The sequence below is a fragment of the Pelobates fuscus genome, chromosome 1 (genome assembly GCF_036172605.1).
Source record: "Pelobates fuscus isolate aPelFus1 chromosome 1, aPelFus1.pri, whole genome shotgun sequence".
Classification (NCBI taxonomy): domain Eukaryota; kingdom Metazoa; phylum Chordata; class Amphibia; order Anura; family Pelobatidae; genus Pelobates; species Pelobates fuscus.
In genome coordinates, this window is record NC_086317.1 from 216864377 (window position 1) to 216873623 (window position 9247).

Below are 9247 nucleotides of genomic sequence, written 5' to 3' on the forward strand. Positions count from 1 at the left end.
CACGGTCTTTAGAAGAATCTAAAACTTGTACATTTATTTAAGATTCATTACAAAGAGAGTACTGGACGTTCCTCAGGATCAAGAACATAACAATAGTGTAAGCATTAAGTTTATATAGCCAAATAATTAGGAAAATTAGATAATAATTGACTAACCACAGGTGAAAGTGCAGTGCCGAGAGCGTCCCGGTGTGAGAAGTGCTCATGCGTGTGATGACGCAATATCTGTTATCCTGGCGATGTGTAAAAACATCAGGGAACGTGTATGACACCGGTTGTATGCCGGGAACGCTGTTTAGGGACATAAAAGTGATTGACAGATATCATGCAGCATAAGTATACCAAGGAGTTAGAGGGATATAGAACAGGGCCGGATTAACATAGGGGCTGATGGAGCTGCAGCTCCAGGCCCAGGCCCATAGAATAGGCCCATGGAATAGGCCCATTGATTTAAAAGAAATTTTTTTTTATTTTTTTTTTTTACTCACTACTCTTAGGGTTGCCAGGTATTTCTTTTGGTTGCCATGTATTTCTCAGAAGTAGTTCTCAGGTATTTGAGGCTGAGTATAAACAGAGATTATTCTGCAATACCAGCGCCGGCCAGTAGGGGTTACTGTTTGTGTGGAGAGAGGCAGCAGGGGTAAGAAGTTACAGCATCTCTCTCCCTGCCTCTCTCTACTCACTGATCTACGGGGGAGCAGCTCTGCACAGAGAGGACAAACAGCATCTCCGAGCCTGTGAGACATGGGGAATGTGAGAGACTTGGGGATGCTGAGACATTGGGACACTGGGGAACATGGGGACCCTGAGACACTAGGGACACGGTGGCCCCATGTTTCCCAGTGGCCCATAGTCTCTCTGTGTCCCCATGTCTCCCAGCCAGTGTCCCTAGTGTCTCACTGTCCCCATGTCTCCCAATGTTCCTGGTGTCTCTCAGTGCCCCTAGTGTCTGTGTCCCTAGTCTCCCAGAGTCCCCTAGTCTCTCAGTGTCCCCATGTATCTCAGTGTCCCCATGTCTCTCCCAGTGTCTCAGTGTCCCCATGTCTCACAGTGTTCCTTAGTGTCCTAGTGACATTGCGACACTGGGAGACATGGGGTCACAGTCTCGAAGGGACACTGGGAGACATGGGGATACAAACACTAGGGGACACTGGGTGACCATGTCTCCCAGCCATTGTCCCTAGTATCTTAGTATCCCCATGTCTCACAGTGTCCCTGGTGTCTCTCAATGTCTGTAGTGTGCCAGAGTCCCTGGTGTCTCAGTGTTTCCTAGTCTCCCAAAGTTCCCTAGTCTCCCAGTGTCTCAGTGTCCTAATGTCTCCCAGTGCCCCATGTCTCCTAGTGTCTCAGTGTCCCCCAGTATAAAAGAAAAAATCTCAGCCAATCACTGTAATAGATTTAAGCAAGTTTATTGGACACCGCAACGTTTTGACCTGTACCCAGGTCTTTATCAAGTCTCCAGTGTCCCCTATGTATCACAGTGTCCCCTATATATCAGAGTGTCTCAGTGCCCCATCTCTCCCAGTGTCCCTGGTGTCTCTCAGTGTCCGTAGTGTCTCAGTGTCCCCTAGTCTCTCAGAATCCCCTAATCTCCCAGTGTCTCAGTGTCCTAATGTCTCCCAGTGCCCCCATGTCTCCTAGTGTCTGTGTCCCCTAGTATAAAAGAAAAAATCTCAGCCAATCACTGTAATAGATTTAAGCAAGTTTATTGGACACCGCAACGTTTTGACCTGTACCCAGGTCTTTATCAAGTCTCCAGTGTCACCTATGTATCACAGTGTCCCCTATATATCAGAGTGTCTCAGTGCCCCATCTCTCCCAGTGTCCCTGTGTTTCACAGTACCCCCAAGTGTCTCAGTGTCCCCTAGTATAAAAGAAAAAAAATCTCAGGCACTCACTGTGATAGATTTATGCAGGTTTATTGGACACCGCAAAGTTTTGACCTGTACCCAGGTCTTTATCAAGTCTCCAGTGTCCCTTATATATCACAGTGTCCCCTGTGTATCACATTGTCTCAGTGCCCCATGTCTCCCAGTGTTCCCTCGTGTCCCCAAAAGTCTCAGTGTCCCCAGGTCTCCCAGTGTCCCAATGTCTCTCAATGTCCCCTAGTGACATGGGGACACTGGGATACATGGGGACACAGACACTAAGGGGCTGGGAGACATGGGGACACATAAATGCCCCATTATTGTGTATGTTCGTCCCTTTCGGCAGTTCTGGCTATGTGATTTGTGTCAGTGGCCCACCCTTTTACCCCATCCATAGACTTCCTGCTTTACTGGACACTGCTGTTAGGGGGTATGGGTTTACTTGAAAGTGTCCGATTAGCATAGGGTTTGTGTTTTCTCATAGCTGCATCCTATGAGTTTCCCTCCAGCACCATCTCCATCAGATACATGACGCTTAGGAGGTAGGACCTCCTAAGTGTTTTAGTGTTTTTGGTCAATATGATTTTGTAATTATAATTGTCAGCACCAGGCCCACTGGGTTCTTAATCTGGCCCTGATATAGAATATATATAAATATATATTTACTCAATTTACACAGTGTAATTTGTAAAGTGCATCTATATTTATAGTGCAATGATTTAAAGTGAAAATGTGATGATATTACTGATTGGTAAAAAGTGCACCTATATTTAAAGTGACAGTGCAGGTTTCAATTAACTATAACTACTGAATGCAGAGAAAGTGATACTGGTGTGCAAATAAAGTGCATCTGATAAGGCAAAGTGCTAATTATGTGCATCTAATTCATCAGAGTATGGTAGGATATATATATAAAAAATGGATGCTGTTGCTGCAAGTGGCTTAAATAAAGGAATGATATAAAAGAATCTCATTAAGACCATGGGGGCAATAGTGTCCAATTGAAAAATCTAAAACGTCTTTCTGTTCAACAGTAGTTTGCCCCGATTTCCCCCTCTTCTGTGTAGTGGTATATGGTCAATTGCTATGAACTTAAGAGCTGTTAGTGAATGTTGGTGACTCAAGAAGTATTTAGCCACTGGTTGTTCAGAGTGTCCATCCCTATATGCTACCCATATGCCAGACCTATTGTAACACCCACCTGGGGTCTTGCAGTGGTGACGGAACCCAATTCCAGAGGAACGGCACTCCCTTACAATCGTGCCTTCAGGAGCACCTGGAAGTGGGGACAGGGACCCAAAGGGTCTGTAGTGGCACGGAGGCCTTTATTGGGAGGAAGACAAGCGAGGAATCCATGAAGGGAAGAAGCAAGAAGTAAAGTCAATCAATCCGAAGTCAGATCAGGCAGCAGGCAAGAGTAGTCGATCAATCTGAAGTCATGCAGCAGGCAAGAGTAGTTGATCAATCCGAAGTCAGGCAGCAGGCAAGAGCACAGAATACAACATTAGGTCAGCACTAATTTACAAACAATATGTAGGAAGGCAGCAACCTAAAAGAAGAGGATCCCTCGAGACTCTTCAGGCAGGGACGGATTAACATAGGGGCTGATGGAGCTGCAGCTCCAGGCCCAGGCCCATGGCATAGGCCCATTTAAAAAAAAAAAAAAAAAAAACTTTTTTTTTTTTTTTTACACACACACTACTCTTAGGTTTGCCACCTGACTAGTATTTTACTGATACAGCCGGTATTTGAGGCTGCCTGGCCGTGCTGGTACTGCAGTAAAAACGGCAATACAAATGCAGGTATTTTTCTCAGAATAAGTGGAGATTACTCTGCAATACCAGCACCGGCCAGTAGGGGTCACTGTGTGTGGAGAGAGGCAGGGATAGGAAGTTACAGCCAGGGCCGGATTAAGAGCACACTGGGCCTGGTGCTGACAATTATGATGGGCCTAATTACGGAATCTTATCGACCAAAAACATTAAAACAATCATACCTCCCAAGCGTCATGTATCTGATGGAGATGGTGCTGGAGGGAAACTCATAGGATGCAGCTATAAGAAAACACATACTCTATGCTAATATCTCTCTAATTTATATCTTTCAATTAAATCCATAACCCTTAACAGCAGTGTCCAGTGAAGCAGGCAGTCAATGGGCGGGATAAAAGGGTGGCCACCGGTGCGAATCACGTGACCAGACCTGCCAAAAGGGGAGAACATGCCCAAAAAGGGGGCATGTCTGTCCAAAGAATTTGAAGGACAGCCTGGCATGAATGCATGTCAGGCTGCCCGCCAATCATGCAGGCTGTCCAACTAAGGGCATACTATGCAGCACCCTGAGCTTGACATAAATGCGTCTAATGATGCGCTCACTCAATGCTTTCTAAGGACTGTCCCCTAGCACTCGCTGGTCCACTTGTCTCCTTACCTTCTTACTAGCAGGCAGAAGTTCCTGGTATATAGTCTGAGACAGATAAAAGGTGTATGTAGTGAGTGTAGCTGAATGGGGACATGCCACAGTGTTAGAGAGACCAACGTCTGCATTACCTAAACTAATTTTATTGTCAGCCAGTCCACACAAGTTTTGTTCCCATACATCCCTCTTAAGCTTCCAAACTTAAAGGGACACTATAGTCACCAGAACAACTACAGCTTATTGTATTTGTTCTGGTTAGTAGAATCATTCCATTCAGGCCTTTTGCAGTAAACACTGTCTTTTCAGAGAAAATAACTCCACTGGTCACTCCTTAGATGGCTGCTAGAGGTGCTTCCTGGGGCAGTACTGCCTAGTGTGCAGCACTGCTATTCAGTGTCTCCACCCTCGGCATGCAGACACTGAACTTTCCTCATAGAGATGCATTGATTCAATTTATCTTTATGTGGAGATGCTGATTGGCCAGGGCTATGACTTGTGCTGGCTCTGCCCCTGATCTGCCTAGTTGACAGTCTCAGCCAATCCTATGGGGAAGTATTGTAATTTGCTCAGACCAACACTTCTGATGATGTTAGCAGACAGTCAGTTCAGAGGCAGAGCCAGCAGCTGCAGACTTGAATACAAGTTATATTTTACTATACTTAGGGAGGCAAGAAGGGGGCAGGGTGGTGGTTTTAACATAATAGGGTCAGAAATACATGATTGTGTTCCTGACCCTATAGTGCTACTTTAAGCAAGAGTATGTGAAGAGTAGTTAAGGTTGCCACCTTTCTTGGAACAAAATACTAGCCTTAATCCTTTGTATAATCACAAGGAGTGACATCAGAGTGACATCTGTAAAATCACCAACAAACTACTCACAGTTTGATTCTGCTGTATAGATGGATTGCTCCCAGTGTCTCAGTCTCGCAAGTCACCCAGTGTCTCAGTGTCCCTATGTACCACAGTGTCAGTGTTCCCATGTTGCCCAGTCCCCTAGTCTCCCAGTGTCTCAGTGCGTCCCCATGTCACTAGGACACTGAGCGACATGGGGACACTGAGACCTGGGGACACAGAGACCCGGGGACACTGGGAGACATGGGGACACAGACATTTAGGGAAACTGGGAGAAATGGGGACACAGACACTAGGGACACAGACACTGGGAGACATGGGGACATTGAAACATTTGGGGACACTAAGACACTAGGGACACAGAGACATGGGAACACAGACACTGGGAGACTATGGGACACTGGGAGACTAGGGGACACTGGGAGACTAGGGGACACTGGCTGGGAGACAGACACTTGGGGACACTGGGAGACATGGGGACAGTTGTGGACATAGACATGGTGACACTAGGCACACAGAGACATGGGACACAGCCACTGGGAGACTTGGGGACACTGAGACACTAGCGACACTGGATGGGGGACACTGGGAGAAACAGCATCCCCATGTGTCTCAGCATCCCCATGTGTCTCAGTGTCCCCAAGTGTCTCAGTGTCTGTGTCCCCATGTGTCCTAGTGTCTGTGTCCCCATGTGTCTCAGTGTCCCCATATGTTCCCTAGTGTCTCAGTGTCCACATGTGTCCCCTAGTGTCTCAGTGTCCACATGTGTCCCCTAGTGTCTCAGTGTCCACATGTGTCCCCTAGTGTCCCCATATGTCCCTGCTGCCTTTCCCCCCATCCCTCACTTATCTGAGCTGTCGAGCTGATGTCTGGACTCTGTGCTGTGTTGCTGGTCCCCACGGGTCAGTGAGTAGTACAGAGAGGCAGGGATATGCATAGACATAAAATACTAGACGCCGCATTGACTTGGATCGGTCACAGTGTGATCTGCAGCATAGACATGTCTATGATCTGCAGAGCAAGGTCCTCAAAGTAAACATGGTTAGTCTTAAAATCCACCTGGAGGGTGTATAGATCCAGTAGCATGATGTTTAATCCTGGGATATTAAATAAAATTAACTGACATTTGCTGCTTTAAGACCTCTGTGGTTATTTACGTTATCGACTAAGTTTACTCAATACATTGAAATTATTTGAATTTCCTGATTGAAACTATGCGTTGCATTCGGATTTAGGTTTGCTAAAATTATAAGTTTAGTGAACTAACCCCACAATCTATCATCTTAATATACATGTTTTAAACTGGGACTGGATCTTTGCCTGATTTCTAATGTATTTACTTTTCACCTATTTTTAACTAATATGGATTTTGGAACTGTGCAAAATAAAATGTAGATATTTACAACTCTTTATTATTGTCAGCTCTGTCTTTTGCCCTTTGAAGTCCGCATGGAGATAGCATAAAGAGAATAGGAGAACAAACAATCACATCACTATTTACTAAAGTGAGATTTGTCACTAAGGCAAAGTAAATTAAAAAAAATTAGGGACAGAAGTCCTAATATATAAACATATAATGCCACACCGGGTGACCGGCCCAAAATGGCGCCCGCATTTCATGGCCCCCCGAGGTCAATGCGGCGTCTAGGTATTATATGTCTATGGGGATATGCTGTAACTTCCTATCCCTGCCTCCCTCCACACACAGTGACCCCTACTGGCCGGTGCTGGTATTGCAGAGTAATCTCCACTTTTCTGAGAAAAATACCTGCATTTGTATTGCCAGTATTACTGCAATACCGGCACGGCCAGGCAGTCTCAAATACCGTCTGTGCCAGTAAAATACCAGGCAGGTGGCAAACCTAAGAGTAGTGTGTGTGTAAAAAAAATAAATAAATGTAAAATGGGCCTATTCCATGGGCCTGGGCCTGGAGCTGCAGCTCCATCAGCCCCTATGTTAATCCGGCCCTGGTTACAGCATATCTCCATAGACATATAATACCTAGACGCCGTATTGACCTCGGGGGGCCATGAAATGCGGGCGCCATTTTGGGCCGGTCACCCGGTGTGGTATTATATGTCTATATATTAGGACTTCTGTCCCTAATTTTTTTTTATTTACTTTGCCTTAGTGACAAATCTCACTTTAGTAAATAGTGATGTGATTGTTTGATTTCTCCTATTCTCGTTATGCTATCTCCATGCGGACTTCAAAGTGCAAAAGACAGAGCTCACAATAATAAAGAGTTGTAGATATCTACATTTTATTTTGCACATTTCCAAAATCCATATTAGTAAAAAATAGGTGAAAAGTAAATACATTACAAATCAGGCAAACACTTTAAACATGTATATTAAGATGATAGATTGTGGGGTTAGTTCACTAAACGTATAATTTTAGCAAACCTAAATCCAAATGCAACACATAGTTTCAATCTGGAAATTCAAATAATGTATTGAGTAAACTTAGTCGATAACGTAAATAACCACAGAGGTCTTAAAGCAGCAAATGTCAGTTAATTTTATTTAATATCCCAGGATTCAACATCATGCTACTGGATCTATACACCCTCCGGGTGGATTTTAAGACTAACGATGTTTACTTTGAGGACCTTGCTCTGCAGATCATAGACATATATATTCTATATATGTCTATGCTGCAGATTACACTGTGACCGATCCAAGATGGTGGCCCAGCGGCTCATCAGCGCCAATAGGATGTAGCGGTCAATGCGGCGTCTAGGTATTATATGTCTATGCATATTCCTGCCTCTCTGTACTACTCACTGATCCGTGGGGACCAGCAACACAGCACAGAGTCCAGACAGCAGCTCTACAGCTCAGGTAAGTGAGGGATGGGGGGAAAGGCAGCAGGGACACATGGGGACACTGAGACACTAGGGAGCATATGGGGACACTGAGACACTAGGGGACACATGTGGACACTGAGGCACTAGGGAGCATATGGGGACACTGAGACACTAGGGGACACATGGGGACACAGACACTAGGGGACACTAAGACACTAAGACACATGGGGACACAGACACTGGGAGACCTGGGGACACTGAGACACTTGGGGACACATGGGGATGCTGAGACACATGGGGACGCTGTTTCTCCGAGTGTCCCCATGTCCCCCATCCAGTGTCGCTAGTGTATCAGTTTCCCCAAGTCTCCCAGTGTCTGTGTCCCATGTCTCTCACTGTGCCTAGTGTCCCCGTGTCCCCATGTGTCCCAGTGTCCCTATATGTCCCAGTGTCCCCTTGTCTATGTCCACAACTGTCCCCATGTCTCCCAGTGTCCCCAAGTGTCTGTCTCCCAGCCAGTGTCCCCTAGTCTCTCAGTGTCCCCTAGTCTCCCAGTGTCTGTGTTCCCATGTCTCTGTGTCCCTAGTGTCTTAGTGTCTCCAAATGTTTCAGTGTCCCCATGTCTCCCAGTGTCTGTGTCCCTAGTGTCTCAGTGTGCCTAGTGTCCCCATGTCTCCCAGTGTCCCTATATGTCCCAGTGTCCCCATGTATATGTCCACAACTGTCCCCATGTCTCCCAGTGTCCCCAAGTGTCTGTCTCCCAGCTAGTATCCCAGTGTCCCCTAGTCTCCCAGTGTCTGTGTTCCCATGTCTCTGTGTCCCTAGTGTCTTAGTGTCCCCAAATGTTTCAATGTCCCCATGTCTCCCAGTGTGTGTCCCTAGTGTCTGTGTCCCCATTTCATCCCAGTTTCCCTAAATGTCTCAGTGTCCCCATGTCTGCCAGTGTCCCCATGTCTCAGTGTCCCCATGTCTCAGTGTCCCCATGTCTCTGTGTCCCCAGTATCCTAGTGACATGGGGACACTGAGGCACTGGGAGACTAGGGGACTGGGCGACATGGGGACACTGACACTGTGATACATAGGGACACTGAGACACTGGGTGACTTGCGAGACTGAGACACTGGGAGCAATCCATCTATACAGCAGAATCAAACTGTGAGTAGTTTGTTGGTGATTTTACAGAATTTTCTCTGATGTCACTCCTTGTGATTATACAAATGATTAAGGCTGGTATTTTTTTCCAATAAAGGTGGCAACCCTAACTACTCTTCACATACTCTTGCTTAAAGTAGCACTATAG

The 9247-nt window shown here is 46.0% G+C and overlaps 1 long non-coding RNA gene across 1 annotated transcript; it reads left to right on the forward strand.

Moving 5' to 3' along the window:
- The first annotated feature begins 1213 nt into the window (after positions 1-1213).
- LOC134591735 (uncharacterized) lies at positions 1214-2036 on the forward strand. The gene is made up of 3 exons (XR_010088470.1): positions 1214-1253; positions 1605-1739; positions 1991-2036. It is a non-coding gene; the product is annotated as an uncharacterized LOC134591735 (long non-coding RNA).
- Positions 2037-9247: the final 7211 nt, after the last annotated feature.